This window comes from Paralichthys olivaceus, chromosome 4, assembly GCF_024713975.1.
Source record: "Paralichthys olivaceus isolate ysfri-2021 chromosome 4, ASM2471397v2, whole genome shotgun sequence".
NCBI classification, from domain to species: domain Eukaryota; kingdom Metazoa; phylum Chordata; class Actinopteri; order Pleuronectiformes; family Paralichthyidae; genus Paralichthys; species Paralichthys olivaceus.
In genome coordinates this window covers 2,303,652-2,320,444 of record NC_091096.1, presented here as the reverse complement: position 1 = coordinate 2,320,444, position 16,793 = coordinate 2,303,652, and the positions used below count along the sequence as shown (strand labels likewise).

At 44.4% G+C, this 16,793-nt stretch overlaps 1 long non-coding RNA gene across 1 annotated transcript in view; it reads right to left on the bottom strand.

The window, feature by feature from the left end:
* LOC138407379 (uncharacterized) overlaps nt 1-16,491 on the bottom strand; it is a 29,546-nt gene extending 13,055 nt beyond the window's left edge. Inside the window, exon 1 of the long non-coding RNA XR_011240800.1 lies at nt 15,220-16,491. This is a non-coding gene — a long non-coding RNA (uncharacterized lncRNA). The remainder of the gene's footprint in view (nt 1-15,219) is intronic.
* Between the last annotated feature and the right edge of the window lie 302 nt (nt 16,492-16,793).

The window sequence follows — 16,793 nt, the reverse complement described above, 5'->3', positions numbered from 1 at the left end:
TCAAACCTTTTTTTCCATCCAGGCTCTTTAGCTCACTTTACTCCTAATGTTTTAAAAAAGCTGGTTGACTCTGAAAATAAGACGATTGATTCCATTCCCCTTCTGTTCTTTGAAACGTTTGTTGTGCACTTCACACCAAAGTTGAAAACCCAAGTCACAAGTAGGATTCTGATTTTCCTTGTATTGTCCTCACATGTATTTTCTAAAAGCAATATAAATGAAGAGTATAATAATTCATATAACACTGTAAAGATAATCCTGATCACATACTTGTAGTAATTATTGTCACACCAGTAGAAGCATGTTGATATTGAAGTACACATTTGTATTTTTAATACTTTTAATAATGTGTACAATGTTCGACATCATGAAAGTGAAACCTGAGGTCCGCTGTTCACAACATGTAAAAACAATAAATGCACAAACGTTCATGACAAATGAAGAATGGAAATATTCATTAACTTCAATGTGCACAGTCTCAATCGCCCGGTGTCATGTCGACAAAAACCAGAATCCACTGCTGAGTCATTTGACCTGCGAGCGACTGATGATTATTCTCACTGGAAACAAACAGATGTTGGTGAGTGTTGAGGGTTTGTGACCAGTGGAGAAGCAGGTTTCCTTATTGTCTTTATACGGTTTATCAGCTACAATACAATTTAATTTCAGAACTGATTTTCATTTAAAAGATTCACCGTCCAAATGTGATTAAAATGTGTTTAGGTGAAAGTAAACCCTCCGTGATTGAGGTGATGGATGCATCGGGCTATAAGGTGCTTTGGATAAAAGCTGCTTGAAATTCCCTCACAGACGACGGGGGCGAGCGACACTGACGGACAGATTACGTCCAACGACAGAAAGCTCTTTCTCCTTCACTTACACTCATCACGGGGATTACAAATAAAAAAGGTAGCTCAACACACTGACTTTCATTTGTGTTATTGTTTGACAGGCAGCTGCATGAGGACTTAGCTCAACTGTAACTGTGTGTGGATTAATCTGCCTGATCCATTAGATGGATTATGATTATTACCACATCCCAATATCATTTCAGTCCTCACACCCCGATGCTTTGTTCCATGTGAGCATATGATTTATGTAACGGACAGAAGGACTCCACTGAAATAATGTGCGGAGCGTTCGCTAAGTCACTTTTATTCTCTTTTACTTGTGTCGTCTTGTTTTTAGACGTACGACAGAAGATTGAATCAAATTCTCATGTTTCTGTAATAAAGCAGAGTTTTATTTCCTCTGTCGCAGAATCAAAGGTCGAGTTCATCCCGATTCAAGCTTCTGCGTCGAAGTTACGCCGTCGCCTACACGTAGACATGTAACCTACACGTAGACATGTTACCTACACGTAGACATGTAACCTACACGTAGACATGTAACCTACACGTAGACATGTAACCTACACGTAGACATGTAACCCACGCAGAGCCGTGCGAAAATGGACAACATCTTTCTTTTCTTCGTTGCAGTTCTTTAACATCTATCAGGTCCAACTCCAGACCAGCACAGAAACTCTACTGCCACTAATGGTTCCGCGGTGTAATTGCAGCGCGCCGAAGCATGAATCAGCCTTTAGGTGAAACCTGAGGAAGGTAAATATCTCTGGTGAGATGAAACTCCACGGATGATGCAATAGAATGCAGCCACTTTGACTTTTTTAAAGGATGACGTCAGCAACTCACAAACCAACATTTTCAGCGACTTTCCGAGTTGTTGTTGTTGTTGTAGTTTCCATCGCACCACAGAGTCGAGGGCATTAAACAGGCAGGAGAGGCCTAATGAGAGAGAATTGCATCATGTGAAATGTAGTTAGAGACGAGAGGTCAGGATCCCCTGAAGTGATTTTATTTATATTTGAGTTTCTCGCAAATCACACAACTTTGTGGAACAAGAATAAACTGCTGGAGCTTTGTTTCGTCAGTAGTTGTCAGGAGCAATTGAGGAGGTACACCGAGAAAATAAAGCAATTAAACAAAGGTCACGAATGGTCAGGAGGTAATGAGATGGATAAATCAAACAAATAGACATTTCACATTTACTGTATTGTCTGGTGTGACATGGCAAGAAACTTCTAATGATGCTCTGTGGTTCAACAGTCGATGAAAACTTATTCTGTCACGTTCTCTGAAATGCGGAATGAAAATTAATACAAACGACTCGTGCGAACTCTAATTTGGAGCAAAAGCACAAACAAAAAGAGAGGATGAGTAATCTGAACAGAATAAAGCCCTGAAATGATGATTATTACCTTTCCTGTTTCTGAACTAACATCCTCCCTGTGGTTAAACGTCAAACCTTCTCTGGGAGTCTGCAGCCGCTCAGGTCTCTGCAGGAGATGCTCTGCAGCCTCTCTGATCACTGGCCTGATGAATGGGGGTCTGAATTGGAAATTTAATTGGATGTGGTTACAATTATAAAGCCGTGCTCTCCCCGGAGCGGAAACTCCTACTGTCGGACGGCGCCGACGGGGGGGAACAAGTTATCAGCGGGGGGAACGTGTTCTGTCACGCCGCCCCCTCGTTATTCCAATCGACAGGGTTGTGAGGTGTGTCGGATCGGCGTCGCCCACAGCGGAGCCGTTAAAACACCTGGACTGCTCTGATGGCGGCTGGTTGACCTCTGTGATGGCCTCCATTGAACGGCCAATTTATCAGGAACGGCCGGCGTGGGAGCGAGATTTCCAACACTTCTGCACGTTGGGTGCCGCGTTTTTACTGCAGGTGACTTTTGAGGTTGTCGAGGCGGAAAGTCTTATTACAGTATCGCGGCGTACAGACGCAACACTTATCTCCAGTTTTGCTCATCACGAGAACACAAAATGCTCGTCTGTCCTGCAACGTTAAACACATCACACGCGGGAGCCGCAAAGATGGAGTTTTATGGCGGAGCTGCTCCATCAGAGCAGCACTGTGCTGTGCTCACAGGGAGCCTCACCGGGAACCAATATGCTAAGCGGGGGCTTGTGCAGACATGCATGTTCTCTCCCGCTCTGCATCATTTTCTCTCCCTCAACATTTCTTCAGCATGTCTACTTTGAGTATATTTGATCCATCCACTCTCATTTTCCAACCGATAAACCCTCTCGCTCGCTCACGCGCCGCCTTCCCCCCCTTTTCTCTGCAGCTGCAAACCCCCCGAAGGCCTCCGGAGGTTGAGGGAGCCCTCTTTTGGTCAGAGTCAGTACAGCAGCAGCTCTATGGCTCCACAGTCAAATCTCATCGGTGAAAGAAAAGCTCTGTCACAGTGCAGGGATCGCTCCACACATGCGTGCTGTTACTCCAGCATACATTATAATCTCTGACATATGTAGGATCTGCCTCGTGCTTTTTTTTTTTCCAGCCATAAGATAAAAAAAAACTTCAAGAGAATGAATCTGCTCTGATAAGCTGCTTTTAGCAGAAACCACCGACTGATGGAAATGGAGCAATTATCAGATTGAGGCAAAGAAGCAGAGACTGGAAACTATTGTCAGGTTCAGCTGCGTCTCTGAGTCGCTCTGTTGTTCTACAAAGTAAACAGACTTCAAGGAAATTTTAAAAGTTGCACAGATTTTAACTCTGTTTTATCTTCATCCGTTAAATCGCTTAAAGCCTGGTTTCCTCAGAGAATCTTTGAATTACATCTGTCATATCCAGTTTTTATTTTAATTAAATCCACATTTTTAAGAAAAATAAGAATAATAAGAATAATAACTACTATTATTATTATTAACTATTCATGTAGCACATTTTAAAACACAGTGACAAAGTGCATCACAAGTTTAAAATGAAGAATTGAAGGTAAACATAGGAAACAATTCAGTTTGAAGATCACAACATGAGGTCAGAAATATAAGAATAAAATGTTACGGATGAGAAGAGAAACTAAATAAAATCATATTTTGTTAAATGATTAAGTGAGTCAGTAAAATCAGAGTGAGGATAATAATATCAATAATGGAAGAAACTCCACAGACCTGCTGTTTTAGTGTCGATGACAAACTGTGTCTCACTCATATGTTGCAGGTATGATTGTGCACAGTGACACACGTGGTGTCTGAATCCTCGTGAACAGACTTTTTAATACAGACGTTTTTATTATTAACATTTTGAACGATTTACCTGCCGCTCGCACCTGATGCTGGAAAGAAGCGTCAAAATGTTGTTCATCAACCAGAGTCCGAACAAAGACTTCACAACTCAGCAAACAGAACCTTCAGATGTGAATGCACAGTGCGTCCACGAGTTAATAACTGTGTCTCGAAAACTGAGAGATGGGGTCAAGCAAAAGTTTTTAAAGTTATTCCGTTACTGAAGTTTGGAGACGCAGCATGGGATCATCTCCTGTGACTCCATTAATAACATTATGTTTACATGGTGGTTTCTCTCCCACCGTGCGGACGGAGAGAGAAGCTTTAGTGTCTGAAGCAACAGTGTGTGTGTGTGTGTGTGTGTGTGTGTGTGTGTGTGTGTGTGTGTGTGTGTGTGTGTTATCAAGTGACTCCTCTGACTGGGTTCAAGGCTACTTAGCCATGTGTGTTAATCTCTCCATCTCCAGATCCCCCTCTTTACTCTCTCTCTCTCTCTCCCCCTCTCTTCAAAGAATGTCTCTTTCCTTCTCCCTCCCTCCCTCCCTCCCTCGCTCCTCCTCCTCCTCCCCTCCCTCACCCCTCGCTCTCTGTTGACATTCCAAGCAGTTGATAAAGAGAACGTTTCATTTCATGCCCGGCATCAGCACCGTGGCTGCTGTGCATGAGCGGGCCGTCCGTCAGAGCGAGAGACAAGTGGGGGGGGGTGATGCTCGTCGAATACGTGAAGTCAGAGGGAAAGCAAATGGGCCAAATAAAAGAGAGAGAGAGAGAGAGAGAGAGAGAGAGAGAGAGAGAGAGAGAGAGAGAGACAGACATATGTGTGTGTTGGAAAGTCATGTCCTATTTAAGTGACTATTATTAGAGCGGGTCACCATCTGCAAGTCTAGATAAAGCACAGGGGGGGAGGGGGGGGTGACAGTGGAAGATTATACTTAAACACAAACAAAAATATTAGCGCATGCTAATTCTAGCTCGTTAGCAGCAACATAACATCTGAAGCCACAGTAACGAGCTGGAATCCAGCGATGACGTGTTTCACAGGTTGTGATGGAATCATTTGAGTGTTTGTTTGTTTATTTGTTTGTTTGTTAGCAGGACTACACAAACAAACACTCAACTGATTTCCATGAAAGTTAGTTTAAGGGGTTGGCCGCTGTTCAAAATGTGATGCTGGTCTATTTGAGGTATTACGGTACAGGTACACGAGAACATACCTGCACCGCAACACCTCAAATAGACCAGCAACACATTTTAAGCTGCGGCTAGCTTGTTTTCAAAAACGACAGCTCACTTGACCACTTGTTTGGTAATCAGCATTGTCTCTCACTAATGTAGCGATTGTGTTGTGGTCATTTGTTTTTTTTCCGTTAACTTCCCTGTAGTTTTTGCAGCAGACACAAAATGCATCAACAAAACACAGGCGGGTGAATTCCTTCCCTCCTGCTTGTAGCGGAGCGGCGTCCGAGCGAGGCGGCACGATGAAGACAGACCTCTGCAGAGGCTCCAGTGTGCAGCTGATCGGAGCGGGGATGTTGTTCTCAGAGCTAATGTCACCTTGCTATGAAGGCACATATTGCGCAGTGTGAGAGCAACTGCTTTTCAGCCCACACAAACAAAACAGATGTTGCGGGTGTCAGGGGTCGGGTCTGCAAGCTGGACGGGACTTAATCAACTATTTAAACAGCTGAGCGGCGATGACTTCACCACAAACACAGATTTACAGGCACTTTGAACTCGCTCTGCGGCAACTGGACGCATTTGATCTTTCGTTCATCTCATTTCATTATATTTGTTATTGTTGGCTCGTCATATCTGCGTTACTGAATGTGAGGTGACAGCCCCAGTTAACCAGGTCACCGGGTCAACTCACCGGTTATTTCAGGATCTATGTTTAAGATTCATCCTGTTTAAGAATATTCTGCTAACATAAACCAAACTATCATTAAAAAAACAAATGAACTAATAGCACTCAGAATAATGCAAACCTCCACCAACAGTCTCATAAACTCAAGAAGCTGCACCACATTTTACACACAGAGATATAAATCCTCTCAATATGACACATCCATTAATTATTCCCCCGGAAATTGGTAAAAATGTAAAAAAACATCTTGATCTCACCACGTTAAAGAATTAAACGGTTAAATAATATTTACGAGTTCTTTCTCTTCTCATCCATCCAGTGATCAGAAGAAATCTGTTGGTTAGTTTTTGCGTAATATCGTTGACATACAAACATGGGGGGGGGGGGGGGGGGGGGGGGCATGTAACCTCCTCGGCGGTGTGGATCCAATAAAATTCTGGATCTTGCATATTTAATTGCACTTTCATAAGAGAACTGTTGGGCCTTGGAAAGTCCAGACTGATGAGCCCTTGATTTAACTGATCATCCTCCAATTCCACTGTAGCATCAGACGATTGAAGAACAGATAGCGGAGACAGCGGAGACGACCGTGTGTTCCAGAGGCGGCCATTGGCCGCTGGGACACTGATGACGGCGGCCTCCTGTCTCGCTGAATGACAGAACAGCGTGGCGTTGGCGGAGCGGACATCAGAGGACTGAGACGGACAGACAGAGAAGAAGGGAGAGGGAAAAAAGAGCCTGGGGGTGTTGCAGTCAGTTTGTCAGAGAAACTCAAGGGTCCAACCTGCGTCACTTTGAATTCCTGGTCTCGCCACATGATATCACCCACCCCCCCCCTAAAAACCAGCAGCCCCACCCCATCCTGTCCAACTGGAGATGGTAGATTAGTAGATAGATGCCCAGGCTGCTAAGAAGGCCGGCCCTAACAACATGTAGGCCCCGACAAATGATTGATTCCCTCCTAATTCTCTCAAATAGGATGTGTGAGGCTGAGGAGGGAGAGCAGAGGAGACTGAACGGTGATGATGGTGGTACATTCGATGGGTGGGGGGGTGTAGACGAAGAAGAAGAAGAAGAAGAGGGGCGAGAGACAATAAGTAGGCCACCCTGTGTCAGGTAAACTTTGGGCTTGTAGCTAACTGGACGTGTCAGGGCGGCTAAATGTTGAGCTGTCGCCACGGAACAATGGGGTTGAAGATATGGCCTAAAAATCTTATGCTAGCGTCACATAAAGAGAGACGTGAGGGGGGGGCGGGAGGTTGGGTGAGGGCAGGGGGGGCAAGTTTAACTGGGAGTTCCCGTATTGGTTGAGCGTAGTTAAACTACTTTTAACGACAGCTGTTGTTATTTCTGTGAGCTTTAAACCTTTTCGTTTCAGTCATAGTCACTAAGGCGTATTTATGCTCAGCATTAAGCACTGATGAAGTTTTCTGTCTCTGCGTTCATTCCGTCTGTAGTTCTGGACGAAAGCTTTTGGATACAGACAACAAGGAACAGCTGAAACACCTGAAATCATGGGAGGGCAGTGGAGCCAAAAGTTCAAGCAAGACGACCGAGGAGCGATTTTGAGAGTTGGAGAGAAACTACAGACGTCTGTGTTGTTACTTACAGACACCAACAGAAACCCATGAAAATGGACGTGGATGCATTTTTCCATCTGACCCTGTCCGAGTCCAAGATAGAAAACTAACTGAACCCAACTCAAACCCACGCTCAGCTTCATTGAGTTTGTCGCACCCTGTTCCTCAGATGCCTGGTACATTACAGACATCTGCAGCGTAAAAAGAACAAACCCGGCCAACGTGACCGACCAGAACCCCGATATGATGTTTTCGTCCAGACCTGGACCTGACGGGTCCCGAGGGGCATCCGTGGATCCAGATGCGCTCGGCTTGGGTATCAACACACAATGATATAGAACAGACAAACCAAGCTAATCCTTCATTTCCAAGGCTTAACTGGAAATGTATCATCTTAATCATTAATAAATATTCAACAAATCAGCCGTTACCAGCTGTCAGTCATCGTTTCAATCATCCGAGGTGTTTTAATGTTGCAGCAGGCAGCTACTAGCTGCTCTAATAAGTCATGTTAATGTATGGGACAAACAACTGTGATCCAGAGCTCCTCTACAGAGACTGGGCATCTGCCTTTGTTAATCAGCGGCCCCTTCCCCCTCCCCGAGTAGGAATCAGAATAATGAGTCAATTAATGTGCTAAAATTGCAACGAGAGATAGAGAGAGAGAGAGAGAGAGAGAGACAGAGCGAGGGAGGAGGGGAACTGGAATAGACAGTGACGAGAGAGAGAGAGAGAGAGAGAAAAGGAAGGAACTGAAAGGGAAACAGTACAGAAGAAATAGTGTTGTGCCATTTCATTGATAATTGACTGTGTGTGTGTGTGTGTGTGTGTGTGTGCGTGCCAGCAGTTGTTTTTGGCTTTCTGTTTTTTTTAATTTTTTTTTATATCACATCCACGGAGCCACACAGCAGCATCCAAGCATGACTGATGGTCTCGGCTGACACCCGCCTCCCCTGGCCTGTCCGTCTTAAGTGAGGAACCCCGGGTTTAATTGCAAAGGGCACATTGGAAATGAATCGTGAGAGAGAAATGAGACGGGTGAGAGAGGGAGTGTGTATTAGACGACAACAGAAACAAACACATAATGAAAATCTCACTTCAAGTTAACTGGCTCTGCTGTGTTTATTTTGGCAAATCTACATTTTCTCTTTGTATCATGATTCTTACTCATATATGTTTTCATGTTCAAACGTAAAACTGAAAGTCTCTCCAGACGATTCACATGAAATCAACTGCATGGACTATAAAGTAGATTTAGTTTGTTGAGAACTTTTTAAGCAATTAGAAATAAAGACGCCTATTATCTGCATCATTGTTGTGCTGCAGGTGTCAGTCAACAGATCGTTGTGATGGCAACGATCACAGTTTCATGCAGCTGGTTCTCATCGTGCCGCTAGCTTTCAAAACAACGCTTAAAGGAAATACAAGAGAAACTAGAGTGGTCCTCAGAATGCAGGGCCCAACAGTCTCCTTATGAAAACATATTAAACCTACAAGATCCGCATTTTTGTTTGGATCGCAACCAGATTGTTATCAGTTCGCTAAATATGCCAGGTTTTCAGAGAAATAACGAAAATGTTAAAACATGGTAGAAGACCTGAACTTTAAAAAGAAGTAAAACATTAAAATATACATTTATTATAACAAATCATCTGTTTTATGACACTCACACAAACAAATGTCAATTATCATTTCAATCATCTGAGGAACATCTGAGATCATTTTATCTTCACATGGGAGCTGCTCAGTAAACCCACAAGCTCCAGCTGATGGTTCACCTGAGATAACCCAGAGCCATCGTCACTGATCTTTAACGTGTCGGGCTGACGTGTGAGCGGCCGCCTGCCGACACCGTCGTGCACACGTGGCATTAAGAGACGCTGGTTTTACAAATTGACCGTGAGCGTAATTACCCCGTTGCTAATTGTCCCCCGTCAAAGTGGCACTGCCCAGGCCATTACGATGCACAGCCACTTCAACCTCACCGATCAATTATTTCCACTCTTGAATAATTAATATCGGCTTAATTGCCGGCGCCTCATTGACACGGAATGAGCAGGATTCTTTATTCACATCCTTGTTGTACACGATGTTTCTTTCTCACTTCCTGAGAAACTGATTTTAATTACACTTAAACACACAAGCGGAAGCGGGAGATGTTCACACGGGTCTAATCCATAGCCACGGTGACCTGAGCGATCAATTATTCAGAGCCATTTGCCTTTGAATCAGTCACTGACACACCGCACGGACGACAGGAGCTTGTACAGCTACGAGGAGAACACCAGGGGGTCCGGGCCCCAGCGGAGAGCCAGGTTCAGACGCCCGCACTCTTACTCTCAACCTGTCACTAGGAATCACCGACGACCTTTAATGCTCTCGCCCCCTCCGCTCGTCCTGAAGCTAAAGTAAATTAGCATGTGTCTCTGAGGAGGTTCTGCACAAAGCAAGGGTCTTTTAAAATACAGCGTGTCTTATGAACGTGTGATCGTGAAGTGGAGTCACTGTGGCGTTCAGAGGGATTCAGGAGGAACGGGCAGGCGGGGAGTGATGGCAACGACTCTGCAGGGCGGAGGATCAAGGAGGGAACAACCTGAATGTGTAAATCAACGAGAGGCTGAGTATCAAGACGGAACAGGAATAAACCTCAACGAACAAAGCTACTGCTGGTGCCTCAACACGTGAGTGTGAATCATGCTACGACCTGATGAGCCGGCAAAACAAAAAGCTCTGTATCCATCTATTTATCCACACAACTCATCACAGGTGAGCTGGAGCCACGACAATTAACCCAACTCCAATTTGTTTGTCACTGGTCTGTGGTAGCATCCGGAGAAAAACCACAAAACTGCAGGAAGAACTCCTGATCGGCGTTCATCCCTCAGAGAGACCCAGAGACCAAGAGAAGGTTGAATCAAGGTTTTTGCTTCGACCAAACACAGGAAATTGTTACTACCTTTAGTTAGAATATCCTAAAGTCAAATCTGTGTGGTCCAAAGTAGTTTATCAAATATGTGCTCATCTGCCTTTTTAGCTGGTGATGTAAAATCAGGCTGATGAAACTAGAACCTTTGCACAAGAACTTTTTCCAGTTAAATAATAAACCTCTCGGCTTTAACCCATCTCTTTAAAACAGGTCTGTCCAACCCCCTCTTCGTCCTTGTCCAACACATTTGAAATAACGCATCTCCCTGATTTCACTGGAACACACAAACCACAGAATCTCCGGGACAGAGGGGCCTTGAAAGCCTCTCTTTCTCGTCCAGATGTTGGCGACGTCTCCCAGGCCATTCACGCCTCACACAGGCGGCCAGAGAACACAGTCAGAGGGGAAATTACACGAGGAATAAGAGCCAGTTTGTGTTCTTTTCCATGCAGTCTTGAGGGAACAGTGGGGAGGGCGCCTGAATGCGACAGTGCGAGAGGTGGTGCGATGGCACTGGATCCATGGCAGCTGTTTCCTTCAATGTTTCATGCTCATAGCCACAGCTGCTCTCCAAATGAGAGTTAATATTGCAGGGGGGCCGTCCACCCTGGGTCGAGCCTTGTCGCATGGTCTGAATGTCAAACTCCGCCCAGCAGGGTGACACTGGTTCAAAGGACACGCTGCGTGGTTTTCCCCTCTCTCCTCTCTCTTGCCCTCTCCTCCCTGTTGATGTGTCTTTCTGCCTCATTGGATCTTTTTCCCCCAACTGGACAAGGGTGAAATCTGTATTTTTCATGGGCACGCCAACGTGGCCTCCGCTTTAAATGAAAAATAAATGAGGGAATAAAGGACGGTTGTGTAGCTGTCGTCAGGAGAAGTCTGCGTTGACGTGGAGTTTTGACCGGTGTCTGTTTTTTTAGGTCGTCTGACACAAAAGGAACAAACTGTATGGATTTTACATATATTTTTAAAACCGACTGAAACCTTCTAATTAAACTCTGCAGCCATTTGTTTTCTATTTTTTAATGAAATTCAAAGATATTAATTTCCCTTTAGAACAATTCGTCTACATACATTTGGAGCCGGAGAGATAAAGTGATGTGCGATTGTTCAACACCCAGTGATTTAGTGTTTCTACTATGATATACTATGAGAACATTTACATAAAACATGCAAATGAAGTGCATTGTTATACAGATAATCCCAGTGGTAGAGAGGGAATGACCTTTAGAGTATTTAAAGTACTAAACGATGCAGATAATTACCTCCATAGAGGAGCTCGTGTCTTTACTCTCTGTTTGTTGGTTTGTACACAGTTATTTTAAATTTTATTTGTAAAGCACCAATTCACAAACTACATTAACACAAAGACAACTGAACGGACGTCCTCCTGTGGGACGAGTCAGGGAAGAACTGTTTTGGTGCAGATCGGCTCCGATGCCTCGTTCCTGGACTTTCATATTTGCAGATATGATAATGTGTTTTAACAGCTGTATGCCCCTAACTCTGTCGCACCACCGCTGGCTCTTCAGATTCATCACCTCGATGGTTGAGAGGTTTTGCGACGTCCTCACTATTATTTCCATAAATACAAAATATCAGAGCTACACATTCTGATTCTAATTGTGTGAACAAATTAGCAGCGTTTTCATCTGCCTTCATCCGAGAGAGGGTGAGTTCCACAGAACATTCATCAGGATCGACGATCCGCACAATCAAAGTGAAAATGAGAAATGTTGGATTTCCGACCCCCATCAAACACTTTGGGCCAGTTTGAGTCAAATGACGTGAAGCCACATGAAGCATTTCAAGCTGGACGGCTTCGATCGTGGATATAAATGGAGGAAAAGGCCTTGACGCACTTCCCACAGACCGACACATGACCTGCAGTAAACCTGTGCCTCCTCCGTGCTGATCATATCCATAGTGATAGATGTGGGGTGCCCCTCCACTCTCCACCAGATCCCTCTGGACTGCCACGCACACACAGCGGTGGCAGCGATGAGCATGATTTGAAGTGTCCTGTCTGCGGTGGTGCAGCTGCATAAAGGAAACAGCTGCTGAAATATCACATGCAACCCCCCCCATGTCTCCTGGTATCTATCTCACACACACACACGCACACACACACACAGTGGCCAGCTCAGCTCGGAGACAGCGGACACAAAGACATGTGCAAGATGGCCTCGGAAAACACAACCCCACCGATGCGTTTGCTGCTGTGATGTTGTCGTCGCTGGGCGGATGACGAGCGCGCTGCTGTGATGAAGCTCCTCTTTCTTTGGGCGCCATCCCGCTCCTGCTGTTTCCTCTTCATGTGGACTGACACGCGAACAGGAGATGATGCTCGGGGTCTTTGTTCGAGGCGTCAGGATGAAATTTCTGATTCTGCGTCCAGGCCTCCGACGCCCGCTCTTATTCTTGAAGTTGTTCCACAGCTCCCGGTGATTTCACCACTTTTTATTTGTGTCTAAATATTTAAATCTAAATGCAACAAATTCCTCAAAGCTGATCTTCATCACGCTTTGTGCAGGAGGAGCATTTACCAGCCCTGACCAAGTGTCGACCCACCGTGACGTCACCTGGTGGTTTGTGAGCTGCTGTGTCAAACCATCAAATTTAACATTTTGTCCAGCGCCGTCCTTCTGAAACCAGAAGTAACCATATTTGGAGGAATGTGGGTGGAGCCAGGCAGACGCCACCTGTCACCTCCACCCATTGGAAGGTTTCTAGCTGTCAATCACAGGGTATCTAGCACCGTTCCGATACTAGCGCTGTTATAAAAAACGACTTCTATGATACGAACAGCTGATTTGATTTGAAGGAAACTGGATTAAACCTAATGAGGACGTGTTGTCAATGTACAAACACTGGAACACATTAAATAAAGAAAACCTCTCAAAGAACATTTACTGCTCATCTGTGATATGATCCCACAGGACTGGATTCAGAAAATGAGAATATTTGACCTGAACATCTGTCAGGTGATGATGTCTTATTGTTCCGAACCCACAGTCCAGATATGATGATGATTCTGTTCCTGCAGGAAACTCTGGAGGGTTTTTCTTTTCACCTCATCAGCTGTTCACGTCTCAGTGGGAGTTTCAGGTTGCCGGATTCTTTGAGCTTCCACAAAAGCGTTTTATCACATTGTGAAAGGAAACACAAACCTCCGCCAAGTTATTTCTCATCGACGTTAACCCTCGCACCTGTTGCCTGCGAGCTCCGTGGGGGGATGTGCCACAGTGCTTTACATTTACACGATTACACGACACAATAAAGATAATGTCGGAGGCATATGGATCCTGTTTGAGCAGTTGGGTTGAGCTCAACCAGATGTTTTGGAAATCAAACATGTTGAAAGGTGGAGTGTGTTATTCGACAGACGACCCCGCGGCCCGGACAAGAAGACGACGACGACGTCCAAGAAAAAAGCTCATTGTTCTTATGTGCAAAAATATTTTCCCTTTTCTCTTCTGAGAAAACAACGATCGCACAATCTCCGAGTCTGACATGCAACAAGTAATTTCACGAGAACTTCGAGAATATTTACGCTTATTTCAAATTCTGAAGAGTCAAAACACAAACACACCGTCTGACCTGCAGTGATAGATTTATTTAAGTATATAACTACGTCACCGCAGGAGCATTTTTAAATAACATTTAAAGAATGTACTTCTACATATTTAATATAAATATGACATCAGTACTGTTGCTGCTGCAGTTACTCAAAATAAACATGTAAAACTCAAACTACTGAAGCGTCACAGTTTCTATTATTGTTTTTTTTTATCGTTCACACTTCCATGTATTTATTTATATGTATCTTCTAATTCTATATTTGATTACTTTCCTTAGAGGTTCCCTTATTTCCTGAGTGGGGAGTTTTGTTTTTTTTGTCCTCATTCTATGAAGCACCAATCATATTAAATCAAATCTGACTTATTTAGATAAGAAATAAACAACAGCTGTGTGATGAGATGATATCACGAATCAATAAAGAACAATTGTTCCAATGAAGAAAACAGAATTATATTTAAATACAGTAACACAGGATAACTGAACGTAATGGATCCATCCTGGGTAACGATGGTTTCTGTCCTGCAGAGCTTCACACACATTTTTAAAAACGAAGATTTTGTCTGCGTGATATTAATGCGCATTTCGTAGCTTAAATATTCAGGATATTAAACATGTGCGGCTCCGTCGAGCGTTTCCATTATGTCAGAGTCGAATGAGTGAGTCGCTGAGTATCCGAGAAAAACATTTCTGCTTCTCTCCCTGTGCTACTTCTCACATATGGCCGTCCTCGGAGAAGCAGGTCTCCGCCCACAGCGAGCGTCTCGGAGCAGGGTGACGCTGAGCTATATCAACAGTGACAAAAGTATATTGAATAATTATCTTTAGAATTAATACATTAGCCCAAACTTAAGTAAATGTCAGCAGATCAGTATATCTGCGGCTGAGAGGCAGAGCGGGGGAGGAAAGTGAAGGACGCTGTGCTTCATTAATCACGTCTTCCAAAGTAATGTCGGCAGATGAAATGATTCTTACAGAGAGCTGTCATTACAATCACACCGGTCATTTCAGATATCTAATTCACCATTCAGCATCACAATCTTCTCCGTGGACGAGGAGGGAGGAAGATAATTAACTCATTCTGTGCCGATTACCTCCATCCGGCTCACACACAGGAATATTAAACAGAGAGCTTCAACCCAAACCTGAAGATTCTCTCTGGCAGAACAATGAGACGACAGATACTCACAGTTTAGTTCAAACACTCGGGTTCTCGGTCCAGATGAGTCGATCGCGAACCAGACGTCCAGAAACACCAGTCTGGATAAAGACGGGTCCGAAAGTTTGGGTTTGAACACATGGAGCGAACCTGCTGCAGTGTGTGAAGGGGTTTACTGGAAGGACATGCAGGGACAGGAAGTTGTCAGGTGACAGGCGTGAACAGGAACCAGGAAGTGAAAAGACAGGAACTGTCAAAACTGACTAAATAAAACAGGAAGTAGAACATAAAGCAGAAAACGAAGGTTTCAAAACACCGACCCAGAGAAAAACTGAATTCATTATCAAAGTATTATTCAGGAGAATATTTATACTATGTACTATAATATCTGAAAATTCACTGTAGCAGATAAAGTCGAAAAAATCAGCTAACGAACCTGATCCAAAACTTTAACGATGGATGAAAGTTGTTGCGTAAACTCGATTAACACATTTTATTTTCTACTCCTTCCAAAATGTTGGACGGAGACGTTTGTCCCTGGACTCAAAGCTCTCGTCTTCTCTCAGCCCGCGTCGCAGCGGTTACTGTAAAAAAACTCAAGCTAACTGTTGTCTGCATCTGTTCAGTCAGCGCTCGCTGGACGTTCCCCCACAGAGGAGCGTGATTGATATTTCCTGTGACACGAACATCGGTTTGTCGTGAGCTGAACTGAGTCGCACACACCCGGACCCGGAGCCCGCTCGCTCAAAAAAGTGTGCGTACATTATTCACTGGTATGAATAAATCACTCCGACTCCTGATTGTGCAGCATATGTGGAGCCTAAGTTGTGTTCATCTGCCATTCCAGGCATCTGCTGAGCCGCTCTGCTCGGGAGTGACCCAGCCCGAGCTGGAGGGACGAGAGGATGAAATATACATGACGAGTTTAGACAAGAAATCCAGGAGTGAGTGCAGAGCGGTGGGTTATTGATGATGATGCTCCGTCACGTCTCCGGAGCTGCGATCCCTCTTCTTTTGTTTCCCAGAACTGCTCCATATTACATGATGCTTCCAGGGGTCGGAGGGGTCCGCACACTCCTCTCATTACGTTTCAGGTTCGGAATGCACGCAATCATTGTGCTGTGCATGCTGGGAAGAATTCTACGTAGAACCGATTTTGGACGAGATTATTAACTCGTGGTGACGGATGCAAAGTGATTTACATTCATCTGTAACACTCAGTCACTCATCAGTCGTTTTTATATCCGGATTTCTTTTCTTCAAGATACATTCATTGTTCTCTAATTTCAAATCGTTCATTTCTGGAATTCTATCTTTATTTACAGTCACTGACTGTAATGAAGTTTATATACAGGAGGAATTAAAAGGGAGTTTTCTGGCTTTAAACTCTCGTGTTACGTAGTTTCTGCAAAGTGTCTGTGTTTGAGAAACTTCAACTCTTTGCAACTATACTTACGTTCCTCCTGGGAACTATACCGTTTTCTGATGATGAAGACGAGGCGCCTGCACGTCTGCTCTCCACATTGATCCAGATGAAGTCGTCTTGATCCAGTTTGACCTCCTCCGTGCAGCAGCAGGTGAAACGGCCTCGGGTGATTGATGCC